Source organism: Anoplophora glabripennis, unplaced genomic scaffold (assembly GCF_000390285.2).
Source record: "Anoplophora glabripennis isolate ALB-LARVAE unplaced genomic scaffold, Agla_2.0 scaffold188, whole genome shotgun sequence".
Lineage (NCBI taxonomy): Eukaryota > Metazoa > Arthropoda > Insecta > Coleoptera > Cerambycidae > Anoplophora > Anoplophora glabripennis.
In genome coordinates this window covers 622653-641958 of record NW_019416300.1, presented here as the reverse complement: position 1 = coordinate 641958, position 19306 = coordinate 622653, and the positions used below count along the sequence as shown (strand labels likewise).

The following is a 19306-nucleotide window of genomic DNA, read 5'->3' as shown; positions in this document are numbered from 1 at the left end:
TAATAATTCTCCTTCAAACTGCTGTCGTTGACTAACTTATCCTCCATATGCGTGATAGCGGCAACGCCGCGGTCTCGACTAGCGTATTATTTGAAATTTGCAGGTGTCCAAGCAAAAAGAATGATCGAACGCGAGCGAGCGAATGCCGAGGCGAGCGAGCCAGCCAAGTGCAACGTTGACAAATCTAAAGGCTTACTACTTTAGTCATTAGCGAATCTACAGAAACTCTCGTTAATTATTTTGTTGTCAGGAATCTACTCTTCCTGTGTGCCTCATTAATTTCGGGACACCCTGTATACATAATTGTATTATTCTTGATTTTAAGAAGTATTTTTTTGCGTGTTTTTTAATTTTTGTTGAGGATTTCGAGTAAAAGTAATCTTCGGCGTTAAATGTAGACACTCACACACATCTTGAAGAGATGTAGAAATGACAATGATATTCATGATGATTCACTGGTAAAGCAAAGATATATACCCCGTATGACTCCTGTATCTAACTATTTTATCTTCTCATCTGCATAAGGACAAACCATAGCCTAGAGACACAAAAGAATAAAACAGAGTCCACATATCTCTGTATTTATACAACAAATAAAACCTATTATTGTGAAGTTTGTTCAACCTGCAAGTAATCTCGCAGGTACGCAATGTCATCATTAATAAGTCATCGCATTCCTCGGATACTTCTTTGTCTTGGTTTTTGTTTTATTGGTTTTGTTTCGTACATTGTCTGGAACCAGGACTCATTTACCTCCGGCAAATATTTGTCGCAAAAAATAAAGAAATGGCGAGCTAGTCAACCGGCAACTTTATTAGCTACTGGGAAATATTTATGGGTATGAATTTTAATTCCACTTACAGGGTGGCGCGTTTCGCTGGTCACTGTTTCTGGCGGACGACGCCAATGGTAACATTCTGTTGACAGAATAAAAAGAGCTAGAATTTAGTTATTTACAAAATTTTATTGTAGTTTAATACAGAATAATTTATAACTTTTTATAATTTAAAGTAATAAACTATTACTGCTGCAAATGAACTGAAATAAATAAGAATATGTTTATTTTAATATTAATATGTCTTCATCAGTTAACAGCAAACTTTTTAAACTAGTTAAAAGGGAACGAACCTATTTAACTTTAGTAAGTAGTTAGTTTGATTTGAACGAAACTTATTGTGTGTTGTTTTCATGCGCAAACTACTGAAGCAAGTTTAAATGTAACTAAATTTAGAATAATTAATTATACACTATGTTACATAAGTTCCGAAACAGCGAGATATCTAGATTAATAGTGAGTTTTGTAAATTTCAGATATACCTACTTCAGAAAATACATTTCTTTTGTCATTTTTTTGACGTGTAAACAACCTCCCCACCCCCAACGGTTCCCCCCTTTTTTTATATTGCACAATATGCCTTGTGAGACGTCATTTGAAAGAAAATTTCATTTATTTACAGTAATGTAAAGGTTTCTGGAATATTTTAGAAAACAAAGGAGTTACAGCCATTTTTTATTAAATACAGACCTTTATTAAAAACTACAAATAAAAAAATAACACAATTCTGCGATTATAGTTTGAATAAAAAATCTCTTTTAGTCAATGTTTAAACTGTCTCCCACCCTCAATTTAGCAATATCCCAACCTATCATAAAACGACATCACAACGTTTATTAAAGCTTCCTCAAATATTCTGTTCCTCATGTCGTCTATATTTAATTTATATTTTATTTTTAATTTATGTAATGGTTTTATAAACATTATTTTTTAAATGTCCCCAAAAGAAGTAATCAAGGGGTGTTACATCAGGAGAGCGTGCCGGCCATTCAATAGCACCCCTTCTCCCAATCCATCTATTCGGAAACATTTGTTCCAGTAATTGCCGATCTCCAATAGCAAAAACAGGTGTTGTACCATCCTACTTGGACCATATTCTGTCAAAATTAATGTCTAAGTTTTGTAAAGCAGGTACAATTTGATTTCGTAACATTTGTTCATACTTTTAGCCATTTAAGTTACCATCAATTACAAATAGACCAATAATGGTAGTACCAATAATATCAGCTAACGTATTTATTTTTTGTCCTCCTCCAGTGAAGATTTTGATCACTCCAGTACCTCAAATTGTGACGATTGACAAAACCATTAACAGTAAAAGTACATTCGTCAGAAAAACAAATATTAAATATACAGTTATGGTCTTCCTCGACTCTTGCCATCATTGTTTCACAGAAATCAAGCCTTCGATCATAATCATCTTCACTTAACTGTTGCAGTAATTTTATTTTGTAAGGTTCATAAGAGTTTGTTTTTAAAATTCGGCAAATAGATGATGACTTGTATCATGTTTTCTAGCAGCCTTAGGTACGCATCTTCCACAAAACTCTGCAATACTTCAACAGCATTATTGTTATTAGTTGCAGGTCTTGGGCGTTCTATTCGGAATTTGTTTTACATGGTTTCAGTTTCTTCAAACCTTTTTATTGTTCTGCACACAATTGATTTTGATACTGGCATTATGTTAGAAAATGTACCATTAAATAAATGAACCACTTGATCGAACGACCTTTTGAGATCGCCAACTCCTCTCATCATCAAAATCATTATTATTTCTCTTTCATTTAGAGCCATATTTGATTACATATTGAACAAATTTGTCAAATCGAATATCTTTTTGACAAAGTTACTTTATTATAAAATAACAAATGCGGTTCCCATGATTATTACCCAACAAACTTTATTTAATTAAATGAACTTTTTAAATTGGGTTTTAATGTTGGTTTAGTTAAAAAATAGCTGTAACTCCTTTGTTCTCTGAAATTTTCCAGAGAACTTTACAGTACTGTAAAAGGAATGAAATTATCTTTCAAATGACATATCACAAGCCATACTGTGCAATTAAAAAAAATTTGAGGAACTTTGTGGGGGAAGGTGGGGGTAAATGTAAACATTTGTTTATACGTCAAAGAATGACAAAAGGAATGTATTTTCTGAAGTATATTTGAACTACCTAAAAATCACTATTAATCTTGCTGTTCTGGGACTTTTGGGATACAGTGTACATGTATGACAAGACCATCACTGACTTTAGTAAGAAAAAAAAAACTACTAGTGTCTATTTCCGGATATAACTTAATAAAAAACTGGCTTCTCATTTCACACAATACTCAAGTGATGTTTCAAAATGCCATGTCTGGCTTGGCTATGCCTACATTTTCGCTGATAAGCGCGGACTCGTTAGCGAAAAATAGGTAGAAGTTGTAATAAAACAAAGTGCGATAAAAATTAACAACAATGCTTNAAGTAAGTAAGTAAGTAAGTAAGTAAGTAAGTAAGTAAGTAAGTAAGTAAGAAAGTAAACATTTATTAATCCAAAAGATCATATAAAATGATATAGGACACGTTATTGTTATTAGTTGCAGGTCTTGGGCGTTCTATTCGGAATTTGTTTTACATGGTTTCAGTTTCTTCAAACCTTTTTATTGTTCTGCACACAATTGATTTTGATACTGGCATTATGTTAGAAAATGTACCATTAAATAAATGAACCACTTGATCGAACGACCTTTTGAGATCGCCAACTCCTCTCATCATCAAAATCATTATTATTTCTCTTTCATTTAGAGCCATATTTGATTACATATTGAACAAATTTGTCAAATCGAATATCTTTTTGACAAAGTTACTTTATTATAAAATAACAAATGCGGTTCCCATGATTATTACCCAACAAACTTTATTTAATTAAATGAACTTTTTAAATTGGGTTTTAATGTTGGTTTAGTTAAAAAATAGCTGTAACTCCTTTGTTCTCTGAAATTTTCCAGAGAACTTTACAGTACTGTAAAAGGAATGAAATTATCTTTCAAATGACATATCACAAGCCATACTGTGCAATTAAAAAAAATTTGAGGAACTTTGTGGGGGAAGGTGGGGGTAAATGTAAACATTTGTTTATACGTCAAAGAATGACAAAAGGAATGTATTTTCTGAAGTATATTTGAACTACCTAAAAATCACTATTAATCTTGCTGTTCTGGGACTTTTGGGATACAGTGTACATGTATGACAAGACCATCACTGACTTTAGTAAGAAAAAAAAAACTACTAGTGTCTATTTCCGGATATAACTTAATAAAAAACTGGCTTCTCATTTCACACAATACTCAAGTGATGTTTCAAAATGCCATGTCTGGCTTGGCTATGCCTACATTTTCGCTGATAAGCGCGGACTCGTTAGCGAAAAATAGGTAGAAGTTGTAATAAAACAAAGTGCGATAAAAATTAACAACAATGCTTCCTAGTTACGCGGGTGGCCAGTGATAAGCTATCAACCGTGACTTTGCTCAAGGTGAAACGCGAAATGCTTTTAAAATGCAATGCGTGCAGCCGACTTTCCTACGTGTCTATTTTGATATATTGCATATTTCTCGGAGATAAGTACTTAATCTAGCCACACTTGAAAACGTCGACAGTTGAATTTACACCGCCGACTAAGTCTGAAACATCTCGTAAAGGTTTTCTACAAGAATTCATATTTTTTATAAGAACTATTTCGTAAATCAAATCACACCTATGTCAATTGCATGTTGTTTAAAAAAAATACCTATAATTACTGCTCGAGATATCCCCATTTGTAACCTGATTAATTATTTTGGGCTTGATATAATTGCTTTAACATTTAACTACTTATTTCATAATTTTTATTGAAAGTAGCCGCTTTCGTTGCTTATTTGTAAGCAACACTAAATCATATACAGTATGTACTATATTTAACAACCTGATGGGTGCTTTCAACTCAGTTGATCCAATTCGTCTTAGGTGCTTCTAGACTAAGTAGGTTACTTAATTGGAAACATATTTTTGCCGTAACAGTTTTGCTGTAATTAAATTTAAGTCAGTTTCTTCAAAAGCCGTTGAAGAAATAAGGAGGAGACTTAGGATTCAGTAGATTTTAAGTCACTGAATTTTCTCAATATATTAGGAAAAAGGTCATGAGACAGAGAGAAAAATGGTAACAATAATAATACATATATTTGTCCATATTTATTTACAGGACAAAGTTTATGGAAAATTAAAAAATATAAAAATAAACTAATATTAATACGAATTATAAAAAAAATCGATGATAATAATTACATGTCATTGTATACGGGGTGGATTCAATCATAATGTCATTAATTTTAACCACGTATTCGAAAGGTCTAATAAAGACAGAAAATCGAAAAAAAAATACTCGATCTTTTAAAAGACCAGCAAAAAATCCTTAACTCCCGCTAATTCGGCGCGTCACATTTTTTGACCGGGAACGCGCGGGGACCACAGAGCGTTCTAACATTGAAGCGAAACAGCTGATTTCCTCAGCCGTCTTGAATTTTGCAATTGGTTTTAAAATCAAAGTGCAATAGATTCCAACTTTATTAACAAGGTGCTATGGACGGATGAGTTTTATTTTATTATATATATTTTATAGGTACCATACTACTGTTTGGAAAGCAATAAGTCACTAGGTATACAAACGGAATAATTCATTGAACACAATATTAAAAACTCATATTTAATTATAAAACAGTGAAAACGTATATTAAAAATACTAAATTGTAATAACCAAACAAACGAAAACAATTATTATCCTTATACAATACTTTTCATGAAGAAATTAATAATACTTGTTAATATTTAAACTATAAAAAAACATCATCATTCACTACGTATTAAAAACGCAATAAAAGCTAAGTTAGTGACCGGTAATTACGGTAGGTCAAGATTCATTCTCGATAAAACTTTGTTGGTCAGGGGTCAAGAGTGGCCCGATTAAATAATCATTTGAATTTTTTTTTCGGGCTAAAAATGTATTTTAAATTCGTCGAAGATGTTTTCTTTCAATTTTGCATCACCTAAATTGGTAATTTGAATTGAAACAATTTTCGTTTTTATCCAAAACCATGAGAAATTGTTTATCAAAAATTCAATCAAAAGTTTTATAGGATGTACATATTTTTGAAGAGTCGGTCAAAGACTGTGACTGTCTGAGTTGAGTGCGTCTCTTGTCAACTAATAAGATGCTATCCCTGCATCTTGGTAACTCTTGATTAATGCTCCAAAATAATCGATATGTTTTTGCAATCACCAGAAACTTGCTAATTATGTTCTACATTGTTAATTTTCTAAAGAACGCATCTCATGTTCGTATAACTCTCTCTCAATGCGGTTGAGTGTGCTATCGTCCATCTTTTCAAAGGCCCTGGAAGGATTTGAAAGAAGATACCAAGACAGGTATGATGCTAACACGATAGTGGATTTCTGCTGGTTGCTGAAAAGAGAAATTGAAGCTATTAAATCGAAAAGATTCCGAAACCTATTGCTCAGGTCAAGGACAAAAGAGTATGTTACGAGCGTTAGAAGTTTACAGTTTGAATGTTTTCATTGAAAATTACATAATTTTAAATTGATCAATCTGTGACTTCAATCATTTCCGGCCATTTTTTCAAAATACTTATCTAGAATGAGCAAGGAAGCTGCACCAATGTTAAATTCATGTTCACCGTGTCGAAATACATTGGACTAAGATCTGGACTGGTCGACATAAATTCTCATTTTAGTATAAATTTCTATAAAGGGTGTTACTGTCAAATATTTTTGCCATATGTCCGTTATATCAAAATGAGGTAAATACAAACTCGTAAAAGTGTTACAGAATTTTTTGTAAGTACTCGCCGCGATAAAATACATGTATTTCAGCAGTTCCAAAACAGTTTTAAACACATTTTTAATTAGCTTTTTTCTCTATGACCTTAAACTTCCGATACAAGCTTGTGACATCAGTTAACTCAGTTTTTGCACCTTTTTTACGCCTTTAAATTTTTGACATTGGTTCTGTTTTCTGCGATTTTTTATATTTAAAAAAAATGGAAACAAATTTTTCAGTTTGAAGACCTGTAAGTTTTTATCAACTATTGGACTAAGGTAAGTTTGGTTAAATCGTAATATTTTAGTGTGTAAAATTCGTCGCTCCTCCATGTACCATTACTTTGTACAACTTTAACCGTGTTGAATTTTAGATTTGAAATTAAGTACATCTATTTTTCTGCATTTCGCTCTCATCTATAAGCAATTGGCTCGACTTGCGTCAGATTAGGCCCATAAACCGACTGAATATGGCTCTAAGCTCTAATCGAATCCATCAATTACTGCCGAGCTGGTACACTGTGCCCTTGAGATTCCCGACTGGTTCCGTCGACGGCCAATTAATAAAAGTCGGCAATTAATGTCGTCCGCACGTATGCAAATGTAACGATAATATGCAAAAATCGACCGCGTCCTGTTTTCCCGATCTAATCCAGCAGGCCCGGTCGGCGGCGGCGGTTCTCTAAAAATACCCACTCCGCGCTCAGCCCCAGCCCGCAGTGTCGTGTGCAGCGAGTAGTAGCCGCTGGCCGGCTATATTTTCCGTTCAGGGTCGGATTTCGCATGAATGGGACGGGGTCCGCTTGAAAGATCGTCGCTTGCGCGCGGACCGATTTATGTTAATAGTACGCCGTCACTGCCTACACACAAGTTTAGGAATTTGAGTCTTGTACAGGGTGGACCAAATCCGTCACTTTTCGAGGTGAAGAAAAGGTTCGATTTTCGAGAGAAGTTGAATAATAGTGAAAACATAACATAAATAAAAAAATTATTTGAAATTTTACTGAAAACATAATTTAGTGGGTTGCCTATTTTTTTATTCATCGATACGTCAGATATATCCATAGCACACTTAATTGCACCAAGAAACAGTTGAATTTTCAAATGTTGTACAGTCTGTACAATATTTGTGGAGTTAGAAGCCAATAAAGTTCTGCCATCTACTGTAACAATTAACCGCAGCAGGGGCGTGCCTTGAAATTTTGCGCCAATGTCTTTTTACTTCGTGTGTCAAATGCAGTTAATTAATCGTACGAACTGCGTTATATATTTTATTGACACAAATATTTATTTCAAGTTATATAGGTAGAGTCTTCATAAATGATTATAAGCCACGTGATCACCGAGCTTACGCAACCAACATTGCACGACTGGTACTGTCAATTAAAAATTACTAAACTTTAGCGTCGCCAATATTAATGATTTGTTTACAATGAACCATGTCAAACCGTTGCGTCTACGCTCGAGATAATGCGATCGTTAATTGGTTGAATGAAATCTTTTGAAAAATTTCACAAATCACCATCAGCCTGTGAATGTAATCCTGATCTTATTGTTTTAGTTTTACTGAAATTTAATAGATCTTTTTAGTAGTGACAATCGTCACAAAGCCAAATAATAGGCAATCGTATAGTGCACATCGTCATGAAGAATTTCTCAATAATTTTTCTAGATCGATTTTCGACCTTATATATTTTGGACATAAATGCCAAAAAAAATGTCTTCTTTGTCATGACCTTAAATATCGCGATAATCCGGCAATATTAGAAATATTTAAGAAGTTTGAAACCACAACTGACAAACTAAAAGAATTATAGAATAATATTGACTTTTATAGTAATTAATAAATTAAAATTATATCAATCTTACTGAGCATGCGCATTAAAGATAATTCCATATAAGCGAAATAGCCTCACAACAGTAGATCATTCAAGAAAAGTTTGGTTATGGTTAAGAGTACGTCTATAATAAACTACTTGAAGAAAAAAACAGTCGATAAACACACTGACACAGCACAACACCAAGAAAAACAATAAAAATACGTAGTAGAACTGGAAAATGCCAAGATTAAACAAAACAAGAGAAAATGCGCTAATGATGACAGCGATGACATATCAACAAGATGTCACCTGCGTATGAGGCTATTCTTTCCGAACATGCGCATTAGGGATAACACGGCTAATGTTACATTTTTACTTTATTTAAATTTAGGAATATTCTTTTATATCGTTTTTTGTAAGTTTTAAGCACATTACCATTATTTTACCAAACACGTGTTTTTTGTTCTACTTCTAAATCTTTATAAAAATAAATTAATTTGTAGTTGTTCATTTTTATAGTATCTATGTAAATAGTACACAAGGGTCAGATTCCGTCTGTACAATTTCAACTATGACAATTTCTTACGGGTTTTAAATATGTGACGTCACACTAAAAGAGTCTATTGCCAACGAGAGGGACTGTTCCAAACAAAATTACTGGTCAAACTGTTTTATAAAAATTTAGTGGGCTATGTACTTTTTTTCATCTGACATCCATTTGAACTTATAAAGAAAGAATAAATTAATTATAATATTTTTTTTTGCTTAAATTTCATGATTTTTTTTATTAAAATTTTTTAATATATGTAATTTGGAAATATTGGAAATATTTTATCAAGTCTGTTTCAATTTCGAATTGCTTTCAATTTTTCTATTTTTTCCAATTTTTTGCTACTAAACAAAACGGATAAAACAGCTTTGTTTCCTATTTTACCTGTTTTTTTCNCCTTCATAAATGATTACAAGCCACGTGATCACCGAGCTTAGGCAACCAACATTGCACGACTGGTACTGTCGATTAAAAATTACTAAACTTTAGCGTCGCCAATATTAATGATTTTTTGTTTACAATGAACCATGTCAAACCGTTGCGTCTACGCTCGAGATAATGCGATCGTTAATTGGTTGAATGAAATCTTTTGAAAAATTTCACAAATCACCATCAGCCTGTGAATGTAATCCTGATCTTATTGTTTTAGTTTTACTGAAATTTAATCTATTATCTATTTATCTATACTATTTATCTTTTTAGTAGTGACAATCGTCACAAAGCCAAATAATAGGCAATCGTATAGTGCACATTGTCATGAAGAATTTCTCAATAATTTTTCTAGATCGATTTTGGACCTTATATATTTTGGACATAAATGCCAAAAAAATGTCTTCTTTGTCATGGCCTTAAATATCGCGATAATCTGGCAATATTACAAATATTTAAGAAGTTTCAAACCCCAATTGACAAACTAGAATATTGATTTTTATAGTAATTAATAAATTAAAATTATATCAATGTTACTGATCATGCGCATTAAAAATAATTTTTTGGTTTGGTTATGAAGTACGTCTATAATAAACCAATTAAAAAAAAAACACTCATTAAACACACTGATACAGCACAACATCAAGAAAAACAATAAAAATACTTAGTAGAACTAGAAAATGCCAATATTAAACAAAAAAAAAGAGAAAATACACTAATGATGACAGCGATTATATATCAGCAAAATCTCACCTGGGTATGAGGCTATTCTTTCCGAGCATGCGCATTAGGAATAACACGGCTAATGTTACATTTTTATTTTATTTAAATTTATCCTTTTGTATCGTTTTTGTAAGTTTTAAGCACATGAGTGTATCTATTTTACCAAGGGTCAGATTCGGTCTGTACAATTTCAACTGTGGCAGTTCAATTTGGCAAATATTTTTTCAAGCCTGTTTCAATATCGAGTTTTTTTTCAATTTTTCCATTTTTTCCAATTATTTGCTACTAAAAAAACAGATAAAACAGCTTTGTTTCCTATTTTACCTGTTTTTTTTCCAATTTTTAAGTCTCTAAAGTTGAACAACTGTGAAAATATTTGATTTTCTATGCAGCTTTTTTGGCATAGAATCAAGTAGGTGATGTTTTTTTATAATTCCCAGTTTTTCAGTTATTATAACTCAAACAAATTATTTTAAACTTACCTTATATATTTTTTAAAAACATGTATTTTATTACTAGTTCCTATTTTTTTACCTTATTTTATAGCTAATTCGAACAAATACATTTTCTTTCTTATCCATACTGTTTTAATTTAAATAAAAAGTGTATTTGGGACATGATTAAGAAGCAAAAGTCATAGAAAAATAACGCGTACGGAAAAAAGTGCATGAAACAAAAATGAGAAATTTGTACCTCTTAAACGAATCGATATATGGACTGACATTCAATTTCCGCCAATGAAACTTTTTTTGAAAATCTCATAAACCTCTGTCTCTACCAGTAATATAAGAAACCTTCTAAAGAGTCGAATTTGGACCACCCTATATAGCGAGTACTAACTGGATATATTTTCCGTGAAGGATCGGGTTTCAGATGAATGAAAACTGTATGACATGAGGACAGATTTATATGAATGTCGCGCCTTCCCCGCCTACATACAAATTCAGGAATTTATGTTGTTTGTAGCCAGAAATACCTCGGCCGGCTATATTTTCCGTTCAGGGTCGGATTTGGAATGAATGAAACCGATTTATATGAATAGTACGCCGTCCCCGCCTACACATAAATTCAGGAAGTTTAGTGGTGTATAGCCAGTAGTAGCCGTTAGCCAGCTGGCTACTTTGTCCGTTCAAGGTCGAACCTCAGATGAATGATGACCGATTTATATTAATAGCACGCCGTCCCCACCTACGCACAAACTTACAAATTTATATCTACGACATAAAATTGTTTTGTTGACTGTAGCTTACAAACTGAAGCAAGTGACGAATTAAAATTGTGATGAAAACTTTTTTGTCGCCTTTAAAGAAAGCAAGAAACAATATTTGATTATAGTCCGGTCAATCTAGACATTCAAAGATACATAAATTTATAAGAAGCTGAAAGTGAGAAAAGTTGTTCAAAACATAATTAAAAATATTAAAATTCCTCATCGTTCCGGTACTCGGAAAAAAATTTACTCGAGGTCGAAGGTCAAAAAAATGGGTTTTTCGCGATTTTCGGCTAAACGGTAAGTTTTATCATAAAATTACCTCAGACAAAAATTGTAGATCATAAAATTATCTATTTATCTATAAAAAATGTATCAATACTTTTTTCCTAAGGGCCACCGTTTCTGAGATATAACGATTCAAAAAGTTGTAAAAGTTGTAATCATCACAATATGCACACGTTTCCACGCCACCTATGAGATAGTGTACTTAGCACGTTTTTTTAACGTGGTTTTCCCAGTAGGCCTATTCCACAGGTCTGTTGTGATTCTGTTTAGTTTGAAACTATTGCATAATAACAGATATTAGCAAGGGTTGGAAATGATAAAAGCGATGGAAATTAAAAAAAAAAATAGAGGAATTTATTCGTCTGGTTCATAACCTTCAAATACTTCTTCTTGCTCTTCTTCTTGATCTTCTTCTTCTTCCTCTTCTTCTTCATTCTGGGTGTAAGTAAATTGCGTGAATAGTGATGTATCGTATGTCTCCTCCTTGGTAATCCTCTACTGTTGGTGATTCATCATTAGAACACGACCGGCCTTGACAATTTGTACATGCCAGAGAACAAAACAAGCCAACTTTTTTACAACCACATTTAGCACTGCATCCCTTTTCACAGTTGCAAAAAATTGTGTTTAGCAGTTTTTCCGGCGCAGGTGGGAGTAAAGTCTAAATTGGTTCTAATATATTGTCGACCAACTTCCAACTCCAGTCTTTCGGGTCTAGCTGATAACCAAGCCACATGGTAATATATAATGGTTGGGTTTCATTTTACCTGATATTCTCATAGTTATACTTATGTATATTTTATATTTTAAGTGTAAGTTACAATCACCGATGGAAAAATATTTTTACTTATATTACAGCTTCAGAGATGTATATACGTGGCGTACTTATGCATATTATGACGATTACAACTTTTACAACTTTTTGAATCGTTATATTTCAGAAACGGTGGCTCTTAGGAAAAAAAGTATTGATACACTTTTATGGAGATAGACAATTTTATGATCTACAATTTTTGGCTGAAGTAATTTTATGATAAAACTTACCGTTTAGCCGAAAATCGCGATAAACCCATTTTTTTGACCTTTGATCTCGAGTAAATTTTTTTCCGAGTACCGGAACGATAATATGATATTTTTAATTACGTTTTACTCACTTTCAGCTTGTTGTAAATTTATGTACCTTCACTCTTATTTTTTGGTCAAATTTGACCGGACTATTACAAATTTCTAAAATTTACAAACTATTATTCCTTTTTTACTATCAAATAGACGAAAAATGATATCGGGATAAATCCAAGTACGTTTCAAAGAGTAAGTATAGCACTTTAAGACCCCCTGAATGGTTTCAGAAAAAAAAATACCTTTCCATGTAACATAACCTCAAGTATGTCAAAAATTCGCGATTTTGGCGTTTTTAGGTTAGGATATCTCAAAAACCAGAGCCAATTGAGACATTTGGACCTAGGATTCGAATTCAGAGCACTACAATCCTTTGGGAGGGTATATTCGTGCTGTTGGGTTTACCTCGTTTATTATGAAGTCCCTATACCTATAGTTATTGATAAAATATTTGTAATTTTAGGGCAAAATTCCTATTGCCAATCTTTTAGGCTNCGCCTACACATAAATTCTGGAAGTTTAGTGGTGTATAGCCAGTAGTAGCCGTTAGCCAGCTGGCTACTTTGTCCGTTCAAGGTCGAACCTCAGATGAATGGGACCGATTTATATGAATAGCACGCCGTCCCCACCTACGCACAAACTTACAAATTTATATCTACGACATAAAATTGTTTTGTTGACTGTAGCTTACAAACTGAAGCAAGTGACGAATTAAAATTGTGATGAAAACTTTTTTGTCGCTTTTAAAGAAAAGCAAGAAACAATATTTGATTACAAATTTCTAAAATTTACAAATTATTATTTCTTTTTAATTAATAGACGAAAAATGATATCGGGATAAATCCAAGTGCGTTTGAAAGAGTAAGTATAGCACTTTAAAACCCCATTAATGGTTTCAACAAAGAAAAATATCTTTCCATGTAACATAACCTCAAGTATGTAAAAAATTTGCGATTTTGGCGCTTTTAGGTTAGGATATCTCAAAAAACAGAGCCAATTGGGACATTTGGACCTAGGATTCGAATTCAGAGCACTAAAATCCTTTGGGAAAGTATATTCGTGCTATTGGGTTTACCTCGTTTATTATGAAGTATTGATAAAATATTAACTGTAATTTTAGGCCAAAATTCCTATTGCCAATCTTTTAGGCTTGAATTTTGGAATACATTTTTATAAGTTGAATTAATTTTCACATTTTTTTAATTGTTTTAAAAAAATATTCAAATTGCCATATGTCAAACCGCCATTTTGGAACAAATAGTAACATTGATTGCGGTATTTGATATTTTTTTCTGTGTCCGTGAATGGACAGTAATGTAGGTAGATACGTTGCTAACCTAATATTTTTTAAATAATCAGTTTTCGGTTCAGAAATTTCTTGTAAGTTCAGTAATAATTGACTGGTTAATTTGAAATTATCTAGGCGTACGATCTAAGCAAAAGCAAGTTGTTACAAAGCACATCAAATTTACTTTATTAACTCCATATGTTTCTCGCCAATATGAAGTGTGTTCACTCGATATACTATATTAATAAATGCAATATTTCATAATCCCCTTTAATAAAAGATACGCTCTATTGTGAGATATAAGAAAAACGGAACTATTTATAACTTAACCCAGATTTGTATAAATGCATTGCAAAATTGATCCATCATCCATTTGACTGGCTACATGAATAATTCATGAAAACAACCGACACAAATGGTCATTTCTGTGCAAGATTATGAATTAAATACCATAATCGGCGTAGTCATTTGAATTTTGCAGAAGAAAACGTGCAATGAAAGGATCACCTTTTTTCTCTCACTCTAGTTCTCTGCTCCAGACAGATGTAAATGCAACTCTAATGCAATAATAATTACGAGAAACCGCAGACCATGAACGGATTTCCGTCGCTCTTGGTTACATCTTCTCGGAATTCATTAAAAGCAGTTTCTTTTGATGCATCTCTCTAGAAGTGGAATAGTTCCGAGCGTACAGTGTGGCACAATCAAATTCGATAAAGGGACATGTAATACTTGTAAGAAATGTGTTACACTTCATTTTTTATGTTTTAAGAAGGTAGGCAACCATGAAATCACGGGAACATTTTCGGTTGCGGATATACCGAAATAGAACGCCTCGCAGGTAAATAAAATACTACTGAGCCGCCTTTATCAATATGTAATCGGATATTACGAAACAGTTATTTTAAAACAATCGCTACTATCTAGCATTTGCGTAGAGGCATCTAATTTCGCGACGTCACGTCACATTTTTGGCACCAACACTGTTGTTTTTAAACTTGTATGTTATTTAAAAGCGCGCTAGGTAAACGAAGATTATGAATTTTCATGTACTACTCAAAATATGACGCTATAAAACTGTTCAGTCGTTACATTAATGTGTATGTTGGTACCGATTTGTCACTAACGACACTCGTGTCAAACATACAGTCACTTTCTTGTCAAGATGCCAAACATTTTAAAAACTCTAGCTAAATTATTATCCGACTTTAAAAACTCCAACAACGTGACACCTGTGGATTTTGTGGAAAGCGCTGTAAGGGAACGCAGTATCAAGCAAAATGAAGGCCAACATTTCTTGCATCTTGCGAAGCACGAGTTGTTCCTCCAGGAAGTTGCCGATAGTTTCTTGGACTACCACAAGTTTCGAAGGGTCAGCAAGATAAACGTGGAAGTGTTGGTGTATTACATCATTTTCGTTTTGAATCAGACAAATTACTGCACGATTTTGAACGTAGAGATGTTTTACATAAACAGACTGCTGATGTATCTCCTCGAAGAGAGCAACCACCTTCAACTGACGAAAATCGCTTGTAAGATGTTCGAAAACAGCTACGTTCTAGAACAGATTATGTACCCACTGCTTAACAAACAAGAACTGATACAAGCCGTACTAGAAAAAAAAGAAGACGACGAGAGCAACAAAATCGTTAGAAGAGACATTACAATTCCACAGGAATTTGAGTGTTTCAAGAAAACATGTAAAAGGTCTCCTGCACCTCCATTAAATACCCCTGAAGGATCTAGATGGGGAAGAAGCAAGTCTAAATTCAACAGATTGTTCGATTTAACTCTTTCCAAAAAACTCGAGGAGGAGTTCGAGAAAAATCGAGAACGGGCACGGTGTTTATTGGAAGAAGCGCACAAAGTACCTTACAGACTAATCGAACCAAAAAGAGAAAAAGCGCCACTATCTTTCAAAAGTAAAACGTTCAAAGCCAGCGAAATACCACCGAAAAAACAAGTGGAAATAAAGGGTAACCTAACCACTACCTTAAGGGAAGCAGCCAGGCTCATCAAAGACCAAGAAAACGAAATAAAGAAAATAGACGATATAATAAAAGGAGGATCAAACGCAGAGGCAGTGGAGCGAATGGAAATGGAGCTACGCCGAGAGGAACAACAGAAGGAAATGGAAGACATAGAAAGAAAACACCTACAGAGCCTAATTACTTACGAAGAAGCCATATTGGCAAAGCGCAGACTTCTAAAACGAAACAAGGAGAAAATGTTAGAGGTCAAAGAGGTTAAAGCGGAACTTTCGAAGAAGCTGGACCAATGGAAGAAGGAAGAGCAAGAGAAGCTAAAATTGTTCGTGGAGAAAGGTCACAAAATCAAGGAAGACGCCAGGGAAGCAGGGAAGAAGCTTCAAGAAGAGCGACAAGATCAAGTGAGGATGCAACAGTACGAGACCAAGGAACTGCTAAAGAAGGTCTACGAAGAGCAGAAGCAGGAGCTGGCCAGGAAGGTGAATCTCATCGAAGAAATACGAGCTTTGCACGAGATACGTTCCAACATGAACGTGAAGGAGTTCGATCCCACGGAGTGTCCGAATTTGGGATTGCTGTGCGAGATGTCCATAGCGGAATTGCAGGAGCGCCTGGCCATCACCAAGATGAAGATGAAGGAAGAGTTAGAAGATAAGAGGAAGCAGATTCTGAAGAGGAAGGAACAGCAGCAGGAGATGCTGGAGAACGTGAGGAATTTCATTACTCAAACGCGGTTAATGTCAAAGGCGCAGTCATTGCCAATTTCGACGGTGAATGTGGGACGTAGTCCTGATTTAGACGAGCTCAGGAAGAAGCTGGAGGAAAAAAGGGGCCTGAGAATGAAACTGAAGAAGAAAAAGAAATATGCTTGATTGTAGAGTGGATCTGTGGGATACAATTTTTTAAATAAAACTTTCCACGTTGTGCATGTTTTATATATCACTCAGAAAATAGTGCAAAAATGATAATAAATTAAACTATTAAGTTGGAAAATAAATAATGATAATTGTATTAGTATATACTATTTGGATTATATTATATTTTGGTCCAGTAGTCATGTAGCCAGGGGGTCCCAATTGCCTCCTTCATTTAGATGGTGTTTTTTGTGTATTTTGAGCTGCAGAACACGAATTTTTTGGGTAGAAGTTTGCCCGGACGTCGATAAGTTTTTTATTAACAAAAAACTTATATACTGCGAACTTAGTTTTTGGCAAAATAAAAAGTATTTTCTTGTTAAGAAGAAAATGTCTTTTGCAATTTTTTTGTTAAACGCATAGTTTTTGAGATAAACGCCGTTAAAAACTCGAAAAATGCAATGCAATATTCAATTGTTAATAACTTTTGATTGAATAGGTATTTTGTAATTCTCCTGATCGGCGTTTGAAAGTTCACGTTAAATATTACAAATTATGAGTAATTGCAGTGTAAAAATTTGTTTTTTCTACTGTTATTTGAAGCTATAAACAAATAGCGATTGAGCGTTCAGAAGTGTGCGCCCCAATGTATGTAAGAGAGCGGTTGCCTTCTTACAGGCATTTAATACACGATCTCGACGCGTACTCTTTATTTCTAGACCAAAGAAACGATGAAAACTAAACGAAACATTAACAATTTAATGAAAATTTGCAATATTACAATAATTAAAATTGAAATTTTTTTGACAAATAATGCAAAGATCTGATTTAATTAAGCTATTCATCTTGTAACATGAACGTTAATAATTCTATATCTTTTTGAAACGCGACTATAAACAAGTTTAAAAAATAAAAATGACAATCGTTTAAAACAAAATGCATTAAAAAGACTCGGAAAATTTGAAATATCAAAGATATAAAGTTTGCATGGTTAATTCTAATTTGTTTTGTAAACATTATTATACGATTTATATGAAAAAAAATAGCGAAATTATATTAGTTTTATTTATAAACGATAATAAAAAAGTTTGTACTTATATTAAAAGCGTAACATCGTATAATTTAGGTGTTTCTATAATTATAATTTTATAACTTGTATAATAATTTTAATTAATAATAATAATATAATAATATCTCTACTCCTCATTCTAACTACGAGAAATCTAGCCCAGAAGTCGGAGACTTGTGCGGGAGAGAAGGCGGCATATTACTATTACGCAGGCCGCATTTGCGCCCAGGAACGACTTATGTTGGTAGACCCTAACCACCATTCAGTGCAGGAATGAGGGAAACCTGGAAAACCATTAATTAGGGGGGTGGTCAAGTGCCAACCGGTGTCAATCTCTCACATTGACCCAAGCCAACATTCTTCCACCCTACCATACTTGCACAGAGGGTACCAATTCTCCGTACAATCATAGCTAATCTACGGTCTACCGGCCGCGGGATTCGAAACCCGGGCAGATCGACACATCGATTTAAGTACTGACGCCTTAAACCGTGCGGCTATCGACCGTGTGAAAATTATTGTAATATTGCAAATTTTCATTAAATTGTTAATGTTTCGTTCAGTTTTCATCGTTTCTTTGGTCTAGAAATGAGGAGTACGCGTCAAGATCGTGTATTAAATGCCTGTAAGAAGGCAACCGCTCTCTTACATACATTGGGGCGCACACTTCTGAACGCTCAATCGCTATTTGTTTATAGCTTCAAATAACAGTAGAAAAAACAAATTTTCACACTGCAATTACTCATAATTTGTAATATTTAACGTGAACTTTCAAACGCCGATCAGGAGAATTACAAAATACCTATTCAATCAAAAGTTATTAACAATTGAATATCGCAAAAATTGCATTTTTCGAGTTTTTAACGGCGTTTATCTCGAAAACTGTACGTTTAGCAAAAAAATTGCAAGAGACATTTTCTTCTTAAAATGGGTCAATGAACAAGAATATTATTTTGCCAAAAACTAAGTTAGTTATCGACATCCGGGCAAACTTCCACCCAAAAAATTCGTGTTCTGCAGCTCAAAATACACAAAAAACACTTGGGTAACTCCATCTAAATGAAGGAGGTAATTGGGACCCCCCTGGCTACAGGACTACAGGAATATGTGGCAGACTTGTCCCGAACTTTTAATGACGCCCTGTATATGTGTATATTAAAGGTCACCCTGTACATAGGTCTTTATATTTAATACAATCGATATATAGTGTTTTTTTTCCTCTAATTTGCATAAAAGGTCCTGTATTTAATTTAGAAATTGGCGACCTGTTGGGGGAATCCTAT

The 19306-nt window shown here is 33.6% G+C and overlaps 1 protein-coding gene across 5 annotated transcripts in view; it reads left to right on the top strand.

Moving 5' to 3' along the window:
• The window catches only part of LOC108906019 (PDZ and LIM domain protein Zasp), a 73975-nt gene that overhangs the window by 27158 nt on the left and 27511 nt on the right, over positions 1-19306 (top strand). The window lies entirely within an intron of this gene.